This window comes from Pan paniscus, chromosome 8, assembly GCF_029289425.2.
Source record: "Pan paniscus chromosome 8, NHGRI_mPanPan1-v2.0_pri, whole genome shotgun sequence".
Lineage (NCBI taxonomy): Eukaryota > Metazoa > Chordata > Mammalia > Primates > Hominidae > Pan > Pan paniscus.
Genome location: NC_073257.2, coordinates 135,789,911 through 135,809,346, shown reverse-complemented (window position 1 = coordinate 135,809,346; position 19,436 = coordinate 135,789,911). Strand labels below are relative to the sequence as shown.

Below are 19,436 nucleotides of genomic sequence, written 5' to 3'. Positions count from 1 at the left end.
CTTCGCCCAGAGCTCCAGCATCACCAATGAGTGGGCCTGCCCTTTCTTCGCAAACTCTGAGACTTGGGCGAACACTTGATCTTCTGGGACTCTGCTTCATCCTTTGATGGAGTTCGTGCCCATTGGGTTGGTTAGAGTGAGGAATAAAAGGATCCTGTCACTAAGTGCTTTGCACAGTGAGCCATCATCTGCCAGTCCAGTGTGGGGAGAATATGCCAGGGGGAGATGAGGGCAGGAGCCTCACGTAGGGTGTGAGCCAGGCAGTGGCTCAGAGCAAACTGAGAAGGTCCTTCCAGCCCTGGATTCATGTCTCCATGGAAACCTGCTCTTGCCAGAGAGTCCGCCCAGCCCAGGCCCCCCTCCTCCAGGGCTGGTGGGTTCTTCAGCTGGAGCTCCAGCATCACCGATGAGTGGGCCTGCCCTTTCTTCCCAAACTCAGAGAATTGGAATGGGTTTCCTTACCTGGGACCTGCAGTTGACTGGGGAATGGAATCCAGGATTCTGAGTGCAGAAGTTTCCAGATTCAGGGTAAGCTGGGTGCCTGGCCGCTTCTATGTGCAGGGAGAACAGACCCTTCCCTGTCCCCCCATGGTGCTGAGGTTGTGTTTAGTGAGAATGTGACGAATTGGGCACTAGGTGTGAGCAGAAGCTTGTAAATAACCAGGGCCTTTCCAGAAGGTCTATATTGATCTCAGAGATGCAGTGTTTGGAGGTCCCGGCATGGACTCCTCAAACGCCCCCATTCCCTGCATTTTTTTCATACTAAGCTGTGAAGGTCAGACTAAGCCATGAAGGTCAGAATCTGTGATTAGTGGGTGGCTGGCCTCCCTTAAATAGCCATGGCCCAGCTAGGTATGATTCTGTCTGGGTGGCAGAAACAGCCTTGAGTCAGGAGGCCAGGCATGAGTCTGGCTTCAAAACCTCTGACCCCAGCCTCGTACCCTCACTCTGCCTGTCTGTTTCTCGGCTATAAGCTGGTGATAGCATGGCCAGGGCTCTGAACCCAGCTTCTGCCCTACTTCTGTCTGCCTGATTCTCCCTTTTCCTTTTCCCCTCCTTGTCCCTCTCTCCATCTTCCCTGACAGAAGCAGGGCTGGCTGCCCTCTCAGTCAGGGTGTGCAAGGCCCCCAGGGAGGCGACTGTGTGGGTGCATGCATGCATGCGTGTGGGGGTTTTATGTGGCAGTATCTCTAAGATTGGGTTTGGGGTTCATGAGACTTTTTTCCAAAATTAGCAAATGTATGTGGGGAGGAAGGAGGTGCTGCCAGAGGGCATGTCTAGCTGTCTCTTTTGGAAATTAAGGAAGAGGAGGTCTAGTTTGGCCCCTAAAGTCATACTTCCCCTTGGGGCTGCAGTTTTTAATCTGATATCATTAACCAAAGTCACTGCAAAGCTCCTCCCAGGGCTTTGATTTGAGGTGAGTGGGAGCCCCCTGTCTTCTTGGGGGTTGGGTGACGGTTGGATGACATCAGAGAAGCCCAGCGTCCAGGTCAGAGCCTTACTCTCCCTGCAGGCTCCCCACCTCTGTCCACCAGAGGATTTCCTGTCGCGTCTGTTTGCTTATTGCTTCTCAGATAAGTTTTTATTTGAAACAGTGGTCTGAGGCTCTAAATCATTTGAAAGTCTTCTCTCCCAGTGTTCAGACAATTCCCCTGGTTCTAACATTTGGTGATTCTGCAAGAAGCCTTCATGCTAGGGCAAACAACTCTCCCACTTTGCCCAGCGCCGTGGGGTTTCTGGACATGGGACTTCTAGTGCTGAAAGTCCCAGGAAAACCAGGCCAATTGTTCATCCTCTCACATTCTCACTTGAGTAGCTTATATTTTGAGCCATGCTTGTTTAGAGAAGGGAAAGACACCATTTAGAAAGCCCCTTCCATGCCTAAGTGTCAAGAAAAATGGGATCCATCACCTAGTCGAATAGTAACACTGGATGAGAAGGGAAGGAAGCTGGTGCCCATATGTTTTGAAAAAGCAGCATTTACTTTAACTTTGAAATCTCAGAGCAGTCCCCAGGCAGGATGGAAAGCCAATGGGGCCAGGGCTGGTGCAGCTGATGGGATCTGAAGGGAAAGAAGAGCTTTTAAAAAGGAGAAGAATTTCACACTGAATCTCTTAATCTGTTTTACAGACTCATAAAATCTTAATATAGCCCCGAGACTGTCATGTTTACAGACAGTGCAGCAAAGGCAGTGGCTTGGAGTGTGACCAGAGAGTTTGCAGAACAAACGCACCAGGGAGGGGCTTGGATGGAAATAACCAAGCGCTCTCCCCGCAGGGTAAGGCAGGACAGCCGGGCAGCCCCCGTCTGGTTCCCCCAACTGTGAGCAGAACGCTGGGCTACAATCTAGGCTGAAGCTTCAGTGTACTGGCTTTTAGCAAAAAGCCCCCATACTGCTCCTGGGGCAGAGGATGGTAAGATGCCAACTCCTGACACATCCATGACAGTGTGTGATGCAGGTGGAGCTCCAGTCCAATGGACACACCTGTGATAGATTTGAGAACGCCTGGAGGTTGGAGGTTGCTGAGAACCCAGTGTTGCTAAGAGGGTCACAGGCACTCAGAAGACAGGGAGGTTCCAGTGGGCTTCCTGGAGAGGGGCCCTGGGCTGGGCTCCACAGCATCTGGGAAGGCAGAGGGCATTTCTGGGGGAGAGGGCATGAGCAAGTACGGGGAGGCTGGATGGGCACAGCACAGGTGAGGGCAGCAGAGGCAGCACCTGGAGAGAGGGCTTTTGTTGGGGGAACGGTGAGAGATAAGCTCACCCTAGTCCTGGCTTTGGAGATGAGAAGAAGACACAAAAATGAAGCAAAATACTTGTCACTGTAGAGGAGCTTACAGTCCAGACGACCTGGGAGAAATGAATTTGAAAACAAAGGAAGATTTAGGAGCTGCGCCTGTCAATGTCAAGGTCCAGCCTGAGCCATGGAAAAAGAATAGAATTGGAGTAAGCCCTGCTGGAGGGCAGACGTCTTCTTCTCTCTGTACTCCCTGCCCATCCCAGGAATCTGGACACTGGCGTACTTCCGTGTTAACATAACGGCTTTAAAATTTTTCCCGTTATGAGCTTTAAAGAAGTAATTTCCAAATATTGGTCTTTGTGGAAAAAATGAGAAAAGAATCAAGGTTTCCTTGGTCTAAGACTAAATGTGAAAAATAAAGAAAATATAGTGAGTTTTTTTTTTATAAAGCCAAGCTTATTTAATTTGGAGTATCCTTTACACAGAGATTATGCTGTTCCTATATTTTTGTGTTCAGCTGGCTTTCTTTAATGGAATCATGGCCTGTGAATTCAAATTAAAAGTATTGGTTTCTGAAACCCTAAAGGCTGGGAACTACTGTTTTCACGGCTGATTGTCTCCATTTCTAAAATATATATCAATATATTTTGACATATGGACACTAGGCGTCAGGAAGACAGAAGAAGCTGGACAGAAAGAGATCAAGATTTAACTGGTTATGCTGTAGACCATGGCAGATCGTAACAGAAGACAAAGCCCTTAAAAGGTAAACCTCCTTGGCTCTGTTCCCTGGAAGAGGTGGGTTATTATGTTGATGGGAGGTGGGTACAAATTGGGAGGGATTTGGATGATGCTATAAGATTGGAAGCTACGAAATTTTTGTGAATGTTTATTTCTTTGAGCTAGGCTTGGGATGGGGAAGACTCTTCTCTCCTTTGTTCCAGACATGAGTGAGATCAGAAAGTCTCCTAGACAACAAGTCTGGCCCCCTCTGACACTTCTGTGTCACACCCCGTCTGACCTTTCTCTGGTCATGCCCTTTTCCTAGGGTTAGAGTCCAAAAGCCAAGTTGACATGCCAACTTGGAGCTCATGCCTGTGTAGGGGAGGAAAATAATTTCTCTCTACTTTTCATAGTTTTTAGTTGGGACAGACCCCTGTAACAAAAGACAGATTAACAAGAGAAAAACAGAAGTTTAATAACAAGTATACCCTCATGCATGGATGGGAGGTACTCAGAAAAATGAATAAATCTCAAAGAGGTGGCTTGGAATTCAGGCTTAAAAACTATTGTCTATGGAAACTAAGAAACAAGGGCATGGGGAAGGCTGGTTATGGGAAGAAAAAGCACAGTAAACAAAGAGTAATGTTTGTATTTGCAGATCTGAGTCAGCGCCTTCTCCATTAATAAGAGTCTTTAGTGATTTGAGTCCTGGTACAGAGAGGGAGACACTCTTACAGATGGAGATGTCACCTTTTATAGATATAAATTTCCCTTACACAAAGGTAGCTGCCACTTTGTTTTCAGAGCGTCTTTTGTGTCTGTAGCTTCTCAAAATAATAAGCTCAAAATAAGTCTTAAGCCAAAGAGGCATACTTTGGAGTAGCATTTTCTGGTCTCCTACACCTCTGCCTTCTAGACAATGCTCCAATTCCTGGAACATTGGAAAGCCCCATCCAAATGGCCCTGTGTTAGTCTGAGTTCTCCAGAGAAACAGAACCAATAGGTTACACACCCACATATTTAAATGTATATATATTATATAAGAAGCATTTATTATAAGTACTTTATTTTAAGGGAAGTGGCTCACCTAGTTATAGAGGTTGAGATATCCTAAGATCTTCAGTTGGCAAAGTGGAGACCCAGGAGATCCAGTGGTATAGTTCCAGTTTGAGTCTGAAGGTCTGAGAATGAGAAGATCCAGTGGTGTACATTCCATCCAAGTCCAAGTCTAAATCCATAGGTGGGAGAAGACCAACTTCCCAGCTAGAAGGCAGTCAGACAGAGGAGAGAGAATTCTCCCTTACTTGGCCGTTTGTTCTGTTCAGGCCTTCAATGGATTGAATGCAGCCCACTCACACTGGGGAGGGCAGTCTACTTAGTTTACTGATTCAAATGTTTATCTCATCCAGAAACACCCTGATAGACCCACCCAGAATAATGTTTAACCAAATATCTGGGCAGCCTGTGGCCAGCCAAAGTGATACATTAAAATTAACCATTACAAGCTCCAAGGCACTTCCAGGGCCTGTGCTGGCTTTCTTCCTGGGTTCCTCTTCCTCAGGTGGGCCACACAATTGGATGAGTATGTCTAGGCCCAAAGTTGGGCCAAGGGGGGATATTTGTGGGGATGGGGAGAAGAGTTTCATATAAGGGTCTACAGAGTGAATATAGGTGTTCACAACTGGTCCAGGGTGGGCCAGTATGAAAAAAAGAGACAGGCTAGGGGCCAACTGTTGCTGCACTGCCTGTTTCAGTGCAAAACTCCAAGCAGTCCGATAATTCTAAATTTGAACTTAAGTTTCCAGGTTGTTATGAAAGTATAATTATCATTGTAGGAGGAGGGAATGTATTTAACAGCTTGTTTGCTTGATTTATAACTTTTGAATATTTAGACATATGGTATGTGGGTGTCCATTTGTACACTTGCCCAGGCCCTCTAAGGGTCCTGTCTGTGTGGATGGGGTCCTGATATTGTAAAATTATACATTAGAGGGTATTGGGGGTTGTTCAGAGGGGCTTGTTCAGATAGGGATGATATTTCATTTGGGCCTTGAATACAGCAGGATTTTGAAGTTCAGTGAGGGTAGGACTAGTGTGGTAGACTCTGATTAAAGTGTACACCTTGAAAACCAGATAGAAGTGACATTCAGTTAAATATGGCAGACCGAACACGTGAATTTCCTTCTACCCCCACCCCAAATCCCACCAAAAAGACAGTAAAGGGATTAAAGGGAGCACAAACTCTTAAGGACAAATAGAAAGTGAGTGGAATAACAACAGGATGTTTTGGGAACTGGACAGTGGATGAATGAGTGTCTTAGTCTGTTCAGCTGCCATAACAACATACATTAGACTGAGTAATTTATAAACAATACAAATTTATTGTTCATAGTTCTGGAGGCTGGGAAGTCCAAGATAAAGGCACCAGCAGATTCAGTGGCTGAGGAGGGCCTGTTCCACATAGATGGCACACTCTATGTGTCCTAACATGGTGAAATGGGCAAGCAGGCTTGCTCAGATCTCTTTCATGGGGCACTCAGATCTCTTTCATGAGGGCACTAATTCTTTTCAGGAGAGTGGAGCCTTTGTGACCTAATCACCTCCTAAAGGCCCCAACTCTTAGTACTATCACACTGGGTATTAGGTTCCAACATATGAATTTGCAGGAACACATACATTCAGACCATAGCAAGAGAGTAAATGATTAACTGACAAGAGAAAGTCGGCAGGATCCCTAGTGTGGCGACCAGTGGGGGTGAAAGCAGGAGGACTGTGGAATCTGGAATACAAAGTCTGTGGAGGAAGTAGACCTCAAGATTCCCTGCTTCCCTTTGAGGAATGGGCACCTGACTCTTCTGCTATCCTGCAGAAGACTGGAGGTCTGCTTTCCAGAGAGACTGAGGAGAGGGACCTTGGTCTCAGGGAGCAGGCAAGAGAGGAGAGGCACACTGAAATACAGGATTAGGTGCAGGTTTTCCTAAAATGAGATGTCAGCCCCTTTTCTGCTCTGTCTTCAAATGTGTGACTCTCCTAGGCAGAAGTGTGGAGGTTACCCCATGAAGAGAGTTATCAACTCAAGAGAAAGACCCCCACCAAGTTGTCAACTGCTTCAAGTTCCCTTTAGGAAATGGTCTTAAATCCCTGCATGAATGGTAATCTTTTAGTGTATCCCTCTTGACTGTAAACCACAGTCAAAGCCCATTCGACATTTGAAGAGAATGAAAGTCAGAGACCAAACATGGCCCCATAATTGTTACAGTGAAATTATTCAATACAGTAGAGGATCAGTTGATGAGTCAGACTCCTGAACAATTGCTCTGGACAAATGTCCTTGGAAGGTACACTCTGTGTGTCCTAATGTGGTGAAATGGGCAAGTTGGTAAAGACAGATTTTGATACTTAAGGTATGAGTATACTCTGTGAAGCTGGGTTAGAGTCCCAGGCTTCTTTTGAAGGGTACTTCCTTAGCTGGGACATCTTTTTCCTGGCTCCTTGCTCTGAGTTGGAATTATTCCCTGACTCCCTGGGCTGGAAGTCTTTCTTCCTGACTCTCTGTGAGGCCTCCCCATTCTGTTTATTCTTTCTGTTCTCTCTACTGGATCCTGCTTCTCCCACTGGAATGATTCTGTCACCAGAAGCTCCTTTCTTTGAACCCCTGCTGACTAGATGCTCTGCCAACTCTGGTTACCTTTGCCAGATCCTTTCCTTTCCCACTCCTGCCCCTGAATCAATTGAATTTTAGCCTCTCTACCCTCCAGGGGCTCATAAGGGACACAAGGCCCCTCAAAAGCAAGCACCTGAGGCTGAAAAGAGAAAAAGAAAGGACTATTTGGAAATTGGGCAAATGAAAAAATCTTAAAATCTTCTCCACAAATATTGGTAAAAAGCCTTAACCCTTGTTGAGTAGGTAAATTCAACTTGTCTTATTTTCATCAGAAACACAATCTGGATAAAAATATAAAGTGAAGATAAACCAGTGAGTTTGTATGACTCTGTTTTACTACCTCATTACTAAAATTTTTTAAAAATGGAAAGCCATAAGATCTAGTTGCATCTCTTTGTATGTTTCTGGATGTGTACATGTATGATCTATGTTTATATGTTATATATACGTGATCTTTTTCTACCTCCAATGGCATTACCCAACCAATATGCTAAAATTGGCTTAGGGATAAATGAATGCTCAAACAAATTAAGTTTTCATAGAATTCTCAGAAAATTAGAAACTGACTCAATTTTTTTTTTAAGTTCATGTGCTCTGGAATAATCCTTGTTAAACAAAAGCTAGTTTAAAAATTACTGATCAAATAAAGATAGGACTGTCTTCAGAATTGTCAGCACTGAATATCATACAGACATAAATTTTTGCCTGGTTCTCTGGTCAGAGAGGTCTGTGTTGTCTCTGCTGGATGTTTAAGGACATAAAACTATAAATACAACCTTAGAGTAGAATGCACAGTAAAAATGAATTGCTTAATTGCTTAATGAGTATCAGTAATAGAAGTAAAAAAAAGGTTATAAAAGCATTGTGAAAATTTTATCTTGTATGGTCAAAGTTAACTAAGATTGAATAGATTCATTTATAAGGTTTATTAAAATAAGTTTCAGCACTACATTGACACAAAAGTAGATTTTCGTCTTCTCTGTTAAAATGACAGGATTTTCTCAGAGTAATGGTTTGAGAATATGAAGGGTTTTCCCTTATCTTTTAAGTAAACAAATATTTTGTGTTTTATTAAGATATCTTCTTGTGTTTCATTATTGTCTTTTATTAAGTATTTGATTACTTAAGATAAGTGCATTTTCTCAATATTAAGAGTTAAGGTTTTATTGATAACTATGTAAACTTCTGTATTTACCTCTTGAAGTCTTTTAATTATTACTCTGTTTAAATGAGTGACTCTTACTTCAAAGTGACCTGTGATCCTATTTTGATGAAGCATTTTAAACTTTTTGACACTGAAAAAAATTTGCCATTATCAAATTCTAAATTAAGTCTTTTTGGCCTTGAATTAACATTGGGATTTTTTAAATTGGGCTCCTGGAAAAGCTCAAAAGATGTGTCTCTGATTTTGTAAAAGAGAGAGGCTAAACTAACTAGACTTATTTGATGTTAAGTTATATGGGAAGCATTGTCAGATAAGTGATTCAAAACTTTCTTTAAGTAATTTTTAAGAGACATAGTCTTGCTCTGTTGTCACCTGGGCTGGAGTGCAGGGATGTGATCATTGCTCACTGTAACCTCAGATGCCTGGGCTCAAGGGATCCTCCCTCATCAGCCTTCTGAGTAGCTAGGACTGCAGGTGTGCACCACCATGACTGGCTATTTTTTTTTATTTTTATTTTTTGTAGACACAGGGTCTCACTATTTTGCCCAGGCTGGTCTTGAGCTCTTGGCCTCAAGTGATCCTCCTGCCTCAGTCTCCAAAAGGTCTGAGATTATAGGCATGAGCCACTCTGCCTGGCCTATGGGTATGTTATCAATATGAAAGTTTTAAAAATTGTGTGAGATGTCTAGAAATCTCATATTCTACCAGTCATAATTTTGGCTATGTTAAATTGTTGTATTCCACTGAAAGAACCAAATTTCTTTGTGAGTTGCATCATTATAATAATAATAATAAGGAACTTTCATGCTATTTTTAACCACGGCCATTCTAAGTCTTTGTCATCCACAGTTGTTTTTTGTTGTTGTTTTTTTTGAGGTGGAGTTTTGCTCTTCTTGCCCAGGCTGGAGTGCAATGGCACAATCTCGGCTTACCACAAACTCCCCCTACCATGTTCAAGTGATTCTCCTGCCTCAGCCTCCCAAGTAGCTGGGATTACAGGCATGCACCACCATGCCTGGCTAATTATGTATTTTTAGTAGAGACACGGTTTTTCCATGTTGGTCAGGCTGATCTTGAACTCCCAATCTCAGGTGATCCGCCCCCCTTGGCCACCCAAAGTGCTGGGATTACAGGCATGAGCCACCGTGCCTGGCCTCACAGTTATTGTTTTTATTCTTCTCTGAAATTATTTGCAATCAGCTACAGTCCAAAATTTCTTTTTCAAGGAGTTTCATGGAAAAGACTCTGACAAGTACTCTAGAACACAGGTTTCTCAAAACTTTAAGATCATACCATTGGTCTGAGTAAGAATTTCCAGAACTCTGGTGAAGAAACTCATGGGTTCATGAAACAACCATTTCAATATCAAGCAGAACACAAAGTAATTACATGGGACTGAATAAACTGATGAGGATACTTTTTAATGACTTTTTATTTAAAACATTGCTTGCTTTAATTGTTTTGTTGTCCAGATTTAAGCAAACTTTTTAAAAAAAAGCTATCTGTAGATTGCAACGGTTTGATAAAGTATACTTTTGTGAACAAAAATGGGGTTTCTCCCTCCTTGATCCATCCGGAATTCAGAAACTATTTGTAAGTATTCTTATGTTTATGGAAATATAGTTATTTGCATAAGTTAAATAAGGATCTGTCCTCCTTATAACAGGACACAATTGGAAGCACTGGATATATTACAAGGCTTTGACTGGAATGCCATATTTTCAGATATGACCAGACAGCTTTAAGGAACTAAGGTTGACTTTATGGAGCCAATAAGCCACCCCCATCTTAATAAAACTGGCTTGAGGGTTCCAGCCTTACAGGCAAATAAGGAATATCCCTTCTTGGCAGGCACAGAAACCTCAGGATATTCAGGGACCTCAAGAAGAGAGGAATTCACTCAAATCTAAACGTAACAGATGAAGCATGATGGTAGGTCATTGGTTTGGCTTCATATCCTAAAGAGGCTTTCAGAAGTCTAATCTGAGATTCCTTACCAAAAGTTCTAGCAAAGCAGACTGAACAAGAGCCTAAGTGTTCAGTCACTATTCTTGCTGCATTTGTGTAAATAATAGACTTAAACTTATTGTTTTGCAAATGAATTAGTCTTTCTTTGATTATCTTTGGTAAAAATGGGGGTGACTATAGGGAGAAAAATTGTTTCAGAAGAAAACTATAGTGTACCTAATATTTGATTCTAGCCCTGTTCATTTACTTTGAGGTTTTATTATCCACATGTAGATTGGACTGGATCCTGAGTTCTCTCAGTTTCGCCCAATATCCGGCTATGACTTTCCAAACTAATGTTTCCAATTTTCTCTCATCTTTCTGGCTTGGGATCACTGCTGTTTTCCTAATGCCCTGTAAGCTAAAGCTGAGCAACTTTCTATTAAACTTCGGAGGAACCACCAACCACAACAGCTTACGTATGGACAACCTTCATGACATCCAAACTGCAAACCTGGAAAATCCGTTAGATTGCTACTGCCCTCCCGGTGCCTTGCTACAGCTGAAGATACTTCAGGGCCAGCATCTAGAAATCTTTACTGGCTGCCCTATGGACTCAGAAAGCGAGTTTATGGTTTGTTCTTACTATTAACATTTATTTTTCTTTTATTTTTATAGAAATGAAACTATCCTCATTAAAGGGCTGATGGCTCACACCATCCAGGAGATCTCCTCTGCTACCAACTCCCAGCAGCTGATTCAGCGGTCCTTCATGAACAATAGGCAACTGAATAAGAAAATGAGTTTATATTGTTCAAAAGAAAGAAGAATGCCTCTTTTTTCCCTTGAACAAGGGAGGTGGGGACTAACAAAAGATTCTTTGCTTGACCAAACTTTAGTCAGGCTTCTAAATCTTCCCCTCGGCCCGTCTGTGCACTTCCTTGTGAAATCCAGTTTCAGCAAAGAACATTGGTAAGTCAGTTTAGCAAGAACCCGCCCCCCGACCCCCATCCTCAATATCTGATCAGGTTGCTCAGTTGCCATCATCCCCCAGGTGATGTCTGATTACCCTAGCCTGTCTTCAGCAAGAATTCTGTTAGGTCAGTTCAGCCAGAATCTCCCTTAACTCTTATGTTTCCTCTCAGTAATTTTTTTATTTTTATTTTTTTATTATTTTTTTGAGACAGCGCCTCCCTCTGTCACCCAGGCTGGAGTGCAGTGGCACGATCTTGGCTCACTGCAACTTCTGCCTCCTGAGTTCAAGCGATTCTTGTGCCTCAGCCTCCCAAGTGGCTGGGACCATAGGTGTGTGTTGCCATACCCAGCTAATTTTTTTTTTTTTCCTCAAGACGGAGTCTTGCTCTGCCGCCAAGGCTGGAGTGCAATGGCGCAATCTCAGCTCACTGCAACTTCTGCCTTTTGGGTTCAAGCAATTCTCCTGCCTCAGCCTGCCGAGTAGCTGGGATTACAGGTGCTCGCCACCACGCCCATCTAATTTTTTGTATTTTTAGTAGAGACTAAAAATAGTCTCTAGACCACGTTGGCCAGGCTGGTCTTGAACTCCTGACTTTGTGATCTGCCCACCTTGGCCTCCCAAAGTGCTAGGATTACAGGCATGAGCCACTGTGCCCAGCCGGTGCCCAGCTAATTTTTTATATTTTTAGTAGAGACTGGGTTTTGCCATGTTGCCCAGGCTGGTCTTGAACTCCTGAGCTCAGGGCAATCTGCCTGCCTCGGCCTCTCAGAGTGCTAGGATTACAGGTATGAGCCATCGTGCCCGGCCTTCTTCTTAGTAATTTTCTATCCACTGACCCCCACACTCTTCATGGCTATAAATTCCTATATAATTGCATAAATTCTACGCAATCTCTCTCCCCAACTCTAAGACCCCATTGCAGTGGTACCCTATAACTATGTCAATGGCCCTGAATAAAGTCTTCCTTACCATGCTTTAACAAGTATTATTGAACACATTTTCTTTAACAACAGCAAGAAAAAAGCAAAGCAGGAAAGGGATGTAAGAAAGAGTGAGATGAATAACACACTTCCAAGAGGGAGGGCTCAAAGAAGGAAAAGGAAAGATCAAATGAGTTCCTTATATCCCAAAAGAAACTGCAGACGCAACGGACCAACAAACTGAGCTCAACTGAACTCTGTAAGTTTCAAGCAGAGATTCTGTGACAACAGAGAGATGAAAGGCAAGTTGAGGAAACAAATGGAAGAAAAAGATAAAACATTACAGTGACGGGAACCACGTTCAAAGCCACACAACCCTGAAAGCACAAGTTTGACAAAATTATGCAAAACAAACTGGCACAAAAAACATGCAAGATTGATCGTAAAGAAGATGTAAATGGCAGGCAAAGGGCAACTGGTTTTTCCAAGAAGAGAACAGAATGGATGAAACTGAAAAGGCATTCAAGGAACCATGGGAAGCTGACTTTTCAGAAGGAGGACATGGACTTCCAATTCAACTGAGCACGTTGTATCCCAGAAAGAGAAACATAGACAGAGTGACCCATGCTGAAGCATAACTATGGTTAGCTTCTGAACACAGTGACAAAGGCAGAATCCTATCAACCAAAAAGCCAAAGGAAACCAAAGCACAAATTCCCCCACAGCATTCAGCACCCGAGGATGGTGGCCACAATCTACAGTTAGGGGGAAAGGAAATGTGGATCAGCAGACCCTGGCACATATAAAGACCACACACAGATGGCTTTACACGTGTGGGCACTCAGGGCGGACAGTTCCTAAAAGCCATTTTTGACAGAACACTGAGGAATCAAACTGTAGATCTTAGGAACAAGGAACTGTGCTGAAAACGAATGACGGTGAACACAGAATCCATTCTATTTTGGAATTAAGACCCCAACAACTAGTGAAATTGTGTTATAAAACAGAGTAACTCTTATAAACGTGGCCGGTGTAAATCATGATGTCATCACCAAATCGGAAAAGGAGGTGAGGGAACGCTGGCACTTCCCTCATCTTTCAGAGCAGGAAGTAAAACTGGAAACATGCAGTCATATCAAAATCCAATAACCTTGAATAATCACTCTTTGTCTACCCTTTTCTCCCCTTGACTTTGAAGGGATCATTTGGTCCTTTTTATATTGCTTGAATTTGTTTTTTTCATTGATGCGTAATATTCATACATATTTGTGGGGTACATATAATGATATGGTTTGGATCTGTGTCCTCGCCCAAATCTATTGTAATCCCCGGTGTTGGAGGTGGGTCTTGGTGGAAGTGATTTGATTATTGGGGTGGATTTCCCCCGAGTACTGCCCTCATTATAGTGAGTGAGTTCTCATGAGAGCTGGTTGTTCAAAAGCATGTGGCACTTCCCCCTTGCTCTTGGTCCTGCTCCTGTCACATAAGACGCCGGCTCTCATTCACCTTCTGCCATGACTAGAAGCTCCCTGAGGCCTCCCCAGAAGCAGATGCTGCCATGCTTCCTGTACAGCCTGCAGAACTGTGAGCCAATTAAAGCTCTTTTCCTTAAAAATTACCCCATCTCAGGTATTTCCTTATAGCAATGTGAGAACGGCTTAATACATGTAATATTTTGTTAGGTGCATGGAATGTGGAGTGACCAAGTCAGGGTATTTGGGGTATCCATCACCTCAAGTATTTATTTCTGTATTCTGGGGATATTTCAAGACCTTTCTTGTAGCTATTTTGAAATACACCCTACATTGTTGCTAACTAGTCACCCTACTCTGCTATTGAACCTTATTCTTTCTGTCTTACTGTGTGTTTGTATCCATTAACCAACCTCTCTGTCCTTCTGCCCACTGACACACCCTTCCTAGTCTCTGGTATTTATCATTGAATTTGTTTCTAATGAGCATGGTTTTTTTTAAACAATAACAACAAAAGGTCATTATTCTTAAAACATTTCTTTTTGAGTTTTCTCCTGTCTATCTGGTTTGCTTCATTAAAAAGAGAGAGAGAAGAAAAAAAAAAATTCCGTGCCTTTGAAAGCATCTCTCCTAATCCATCTTCCCCAGGGCAAAGAACCAGCTGGGAAGGGTGGGCGGGGCCTCCCTGCTTCCTGCTGAGGGGGGCTCTGTGGGCACCCAGCCCTTGGAGAAAGGCTTGACGGCAGATGGGGCCCTTTGCTTGGAGCCTTGACTTGGTTCGTGGGGTTGGCTTTGGCTGTCAGGGGTCTTAACCCATGCAGCAGAGGAGTCTTGGTGCCCCTACTTAGGCCTGCACTGGAGGAAGGGGTGTCTGGGCTCCCCTCAGAGCCCAGGTGGCTCACACAGAATCCTGGGGGGCAACCAGAGGAGGTGATCACCCAAAGCCCCTCTGTGGGGAGATTGCTGGACCTTCTTCCCTTCCTTCCCCCCAGTTTCCACTTCAGTGGGCCCTCTCCTTGTCCAGGGCCAGGTGTGGGTTTGGGGCTCAGACTGTCCCCAAGCCACAGCCCTTAGAGCTGCCCTCCTTCTCTCCAACCTCAACCCCTCAAGCTGAGGCTTGAGCGGAGAGAAATTGGGGGTGGGCATGTGGGGAGGGAGAGACTGGAGGGCCGTCATCCAGTCATCCGTTCATTTGTGCACTGAGCAGCCCTTGTGAGCAGGCTTGTGTCTCTGGGGACACAGGCTGTGTGGGGAACCTAGGTGGAGGCAGAATGCCAAATGTAGGTGCTCAGTAAGAATTAGCTGCCACCTCCCTGCTGTCTGGCTCTAGTGAGCCATCCTGCCCCTCCCAAGATCAGTTTCTTCTGTAAATAGACTATCCCAAGATCCCTTCCAACCCGAGGAACTGAGTCCTCTGGGATAAGTGATCATTTAGTAGACAGAATTCATAAAACATCATAATGTAGGCTTATTCAGACACTCTTCAAATTCCTGTGCAGGCCTTATTTCACTTAATTCTCACATTCTTTCCTCCATTTTATTTCATTTTGAGATGGAGTCTTGCTCTGTCGCCCAGGCTGGAGTGCAGTAGCACCATCTCGGCTCACTGCAACCTCCGCCTCCTGGGTTCAAGCGATTCTCCTGCCTTAGCCTCCTGAGTAGCTGGGACTACAGGCTCGCCCGACTAATGTTTTTTTTTTTTTTTTTTTTTTTGAGACGGAGTCTTGCCTTGTCGCCCAGGCTTGAGTGCAGTGGCTTGATCTCGGCTCACTGCAAGCTCTGCCTCCCGGTTTCACACCATTCTCCTGCCTCAGCCTCCCAAGTAGCTGGGACTACAGGCGCCCTCCACCATGCCTGGCTAATTTTTTTGTATTTTTAGTAGAGATTGGGTTTCACCATGTTGGCCAGGCTGGTCTTGAAGTTCAGACCTCAGGTGATCTGCTCGCCTTGGTCTCCCAAAGTGCTGGGATTACAGGCGTGAGCCACTGTGCCCAGCCGTTTCCTCCATTTTATAGATGACAAAATTGAGGCTAGAAGATGAAGTCACCTGCCCAATAGTAAGTGGCAGAGACTCTTAGACCTGGGTATTTCTAATTCCACACCCCTTGCAGCAGTATATTTGCCTGGTTTTTTGTGACATACTTAAATATCAAATCTTTTTTTCCTCCAATGGGTGAGTAATTAAATACCAAGAGGGAAGAAGCAGTCAACTCCTACAGAAGGAGTGGGGCAGGGAGGAAAGGACCCTGTTGTAATACCATGTCGGAGAAAAGATCGGACAGAGCCATTCCCCTTTAATTGAGAAAGGGCTTCGAAAATACTCCCCTTTCTGCGTAATACAAGATGATAGAAACTGACTTCATTTAAGTAACTGAGCGAATGCACAAGCATCTGAGCACAGACGCATAAGCCTGTGTTATGTCTGCCTTTTATTTGTTTTCTCTGGATATGTCTGCATTTAATATACATAACAAAATGCCTTCATCATGATCTGTTTGTCATTTAAAGAAAAAAGAAGCCCAAGATTTAGAAACTCAGTATAGAACAAAAAGCTTTTAACATAGCAGTTTTATTTAAAAACAAAACCAAACAAGAGCCTGGCTTCCTCGATGTGAGGTCATGTCACTGCCCTGGCCTGTTCTTCCTGTGTCCATCCCCGGACCCGCACCCCTGCGTGCTCCGAAGTTGTCATTGCCCACCCCACAGGGCCTCCCGGGCCTGAACTCTCAAATAGGTATTTGCTCTGTGGATGCAGAAGGAAAGAGCTCTCCCTTTAGAGAGAATCCAATTATCTGACCTCTTACAGCAAAGACCCATCTGGAGAATTTTAATCATTCCAGCAGAATGGAAGATTCAGTCACTCTTGGTTGATCTCTGTGACTATGCGTATTCATTTCCGTGATTATGCGGTTTTATTATCTCTTGTAGGTAAACAAGGATTCTGAGAGGTTCATTGCCAGTGCCCATGGGTCAAGCTCCCGACGGTCTAGCAGAGAATATTGTGTCTCCAGCCAAGCTGGGGATCTGCATCTAACCTCAAGGGGATTAAAGGGCACCCTTCACCTTAGTTCTTTGAGCCCCATTAACATCGTATATTATAATGATGAGCTGGATCAAACCCTAGGCCTGCACCATTCCCACAGGCCAGTGGTGCCATTTGCATTGAGCCTGCCCATCTTAACCCTTTGCCACCCAGGCCCTTCCCAGGGCATTTGTGCCAGGCTGAGTTAGCACGTGTCTCGTTGGCCCTGGGGTGAGTAGGAGATGGTGGCTGTGGCCCAGAAAAGGCCTGGCTGGAGATGAGCAGTGTGGTGGGGGAAAGGGATGGAGACGGGTTGGGGAAGGGGTCAGTGAATATTTTCAGCAACTACCTGCCATCTTTGCTTCAGTTTTCCCATGGTGACCCTGGTTTGTAGGTTTATCAGCCTCAGAGCCCTGATCCTGGCCTCAGTTTCCCTCTGGCTTCCTGCAGCATTTCCCTCATGGCCTTCCTCTGGCTGAGGGGTAGCCATCTGTGCCTCTGCTTCTGGGCCCACCTGCTCTATGAGGGACAGTCCAAATCTCACCTCCCATCTCCCGAGATGTAGTTATCCTCCAGGAACTCATGGTGTAGGCAGAGCACAGAGTGACCTGTGCTTTGATGTGGGTATTAGAGAAACCACAGCCACCTGGTGGGTGTAGGAGGAGCAGAGAGAATTGGCGAGGGGATGGGGCAGCCTCCTGGAGGACGTGATGCTGAACTGAGCTGTGAAGGGTGAATGGGAAACACCTGGAGGAAGAAGGGTGAATGGGAAACACCTGGAGGAAGAAGGGTGAATGGGAAACACCTGGAGGAAGAAGGGTGAATGGGAAACACCCGGAGGAAGAAGGGTGAATGGGAAACACCTGGAGGAAGAAGGGTGAATGGGAAACACCTGGAGGAAGAAGGGTGAATGGGAAACACCTGGAGGAAGAAGGGAGTGGCGAGGAGTTCCAAGCAGAAGGGACCGAGCCGCATGGACTGGGAATTCTAAGTGGCTGGATAGAAAGCGTCTGTCAAAGATGGTGACACGTTAGGCCAGAGAGATTTGGGGACCTGAAGGCCTCGAAGGTCTCTCTCTGTGTTACTTTCATGGGCGTGGAGTACAGATGTGTCTCAGAGCACCCCTACACTTGTGCAGTGCACAACTCAAATAACTGAGCAGGGTGACCCTGCCCCACTAAGGGAGATGAGCTTTATCTTGAGGGGAATGGGCAGCCTTCAGAGGGTTTGAAGCAGAAGATTGACATGGCTATAAATGTGAGTTTAAAAGATCACAGTGGCTGTGGAGCATGTGTTAGAGGAAGAAAAGGCGGAGGCAGGAAAGCAGTTGGGAGGAAGCCTCGTGAATGCAGGTGAGGCTTGTCAGGGCTGCTTTCAGGCAGTGCTGGGGAGAATGGAGGGGCGCATGCTGTGTGGGGCCCGCAGTGGCTTCTGTAGGAGCTTGAGAGTGACAGCACAAGGAATGAAGAAAATGTGCAGTCCACTGTAAACATCTTCGGTGAGTAACAACGGGACTTGTAAAATCAGCTGCCATTGTCGATGCTTATGCCATAGAAACTTTCCAGGAGTTTTCTCCCCGACAGTTTCAATGATGCCTGCTGAATTATGTTGCTTGTCACTGAGAATATGAATACTTTAAGGCCTTTCTTTGTTTCAGTAACTCTCCCGTGCTAATACTCAATACCTTTTCTCTGTTATGACTCAAAGAGATGTTCTTGACTCTGACCACCCACGTGCCAATTCAGTTCTGGAGAAGCAGAAAAACCTGAGTGCTGGAGATGGCGAAAGGTCTGTGTCCCTGGCATGCCCAGGTCCACGTCTGCCTGCCCTCCTCCCTTCCCCAGTTGTTGCAGGGGGCTAAGTGGTCTCAGCACTGCCCAAGCACCCACAGCAGAATCTGATAGAGCCTGGTCCCGTAAGCTTCCCACCTAAGCTTAGTCTCCCAGTTCTAAGCTTAGCCCCCACCCTCAACCACTCACAAAGGCAAATACCTCCCCTCTTCCCTCTCTCCCAAGACTACTCTGAAAACAAGCCCTTATACTTGGTCATCTATTGACAGCTATGCTTTGCATAAGAGAGAAGGATCTGGAATCCCTGGGCACAATTCAAGAGGCAGGGATGTGGCAGAGGGTGAAAGAGTGGAGAGGAAGAGAGGACCCAGTGAGAGGTGGGGAAGATGAAAAAGCTGGTAGCCAAGAAAGACAATTCCAAGGCTGGTGTGGCCAAAGAACCAAAATGCCATTCACACTGAAATATGTGTGGTTGCCAGGGAGCCACCTGGGAGGTGGAAGCTAGCTGCTTTAACAACAAAATTCAAATGAGTACTGGCTCAACACGAGGCCGCGCACCTTGTGCTTGCAGGACAGGCCTGGGGTAGGCTCACCTCCATGTAGTCCCTTGGGACCCAGGGTCCCTCCTCCTGGTCTCCATCATGGTCTGGTTAACACGAAGGAAAGGGCCTAGAGAACATGCAAAAGGTTTCTCCAGATTGGGGCTGGGAATAGCTCTCTCACTCCTTTTTTTAAAACAACTTTATTGAGGTACATTTTACGTATCATGAAGTTTATCCATTTCAGATATCAGTTCACTGATTTCGGTAACTTTACCAAGTGCTGTAACCATCACCATAAAACAGTTTTAGAGCGCTTTCATCCCCAGTAAGATCCCTCATGCCCATTTCCTGTCATCTCTCTTCCTATATCCAGGGAACTGCTACTTTACCTTCTGTCTCTGTGGATTTTCCTCTTCTGGACATTTCATTGAAAGTGAGTCATACGATCTGTGGTCTTGTGTGTCGGGTTTCTTTC

The 19,436-nt window shown here is 44.9% G+C and overlaps 1 long non-coding RNA gene across 1 annotated transcript; it reads left to right on the top strand.

Moving 5' to 3' along the window:
• The first annotated feature begins 328 nt into the window (after positions 1 to 328).
• LOC117974740 (uncharacterized) lies at positions 329 to 15,982 on the top strand. The gene is made up of 4 exons (XR_004664886.3): positions 329 to 528; positions 3,406 to 3,506; positions 10,918 to 11,211; positions 12,229 to 15,982. It is a non-coding gene; the product is annotated as an uncharacterized LOC117974740 (long non-coding RNA).
• The last annotated feature ends 3,454 nt before the right edge of the window (positions 15,983 to 19,436 follow it).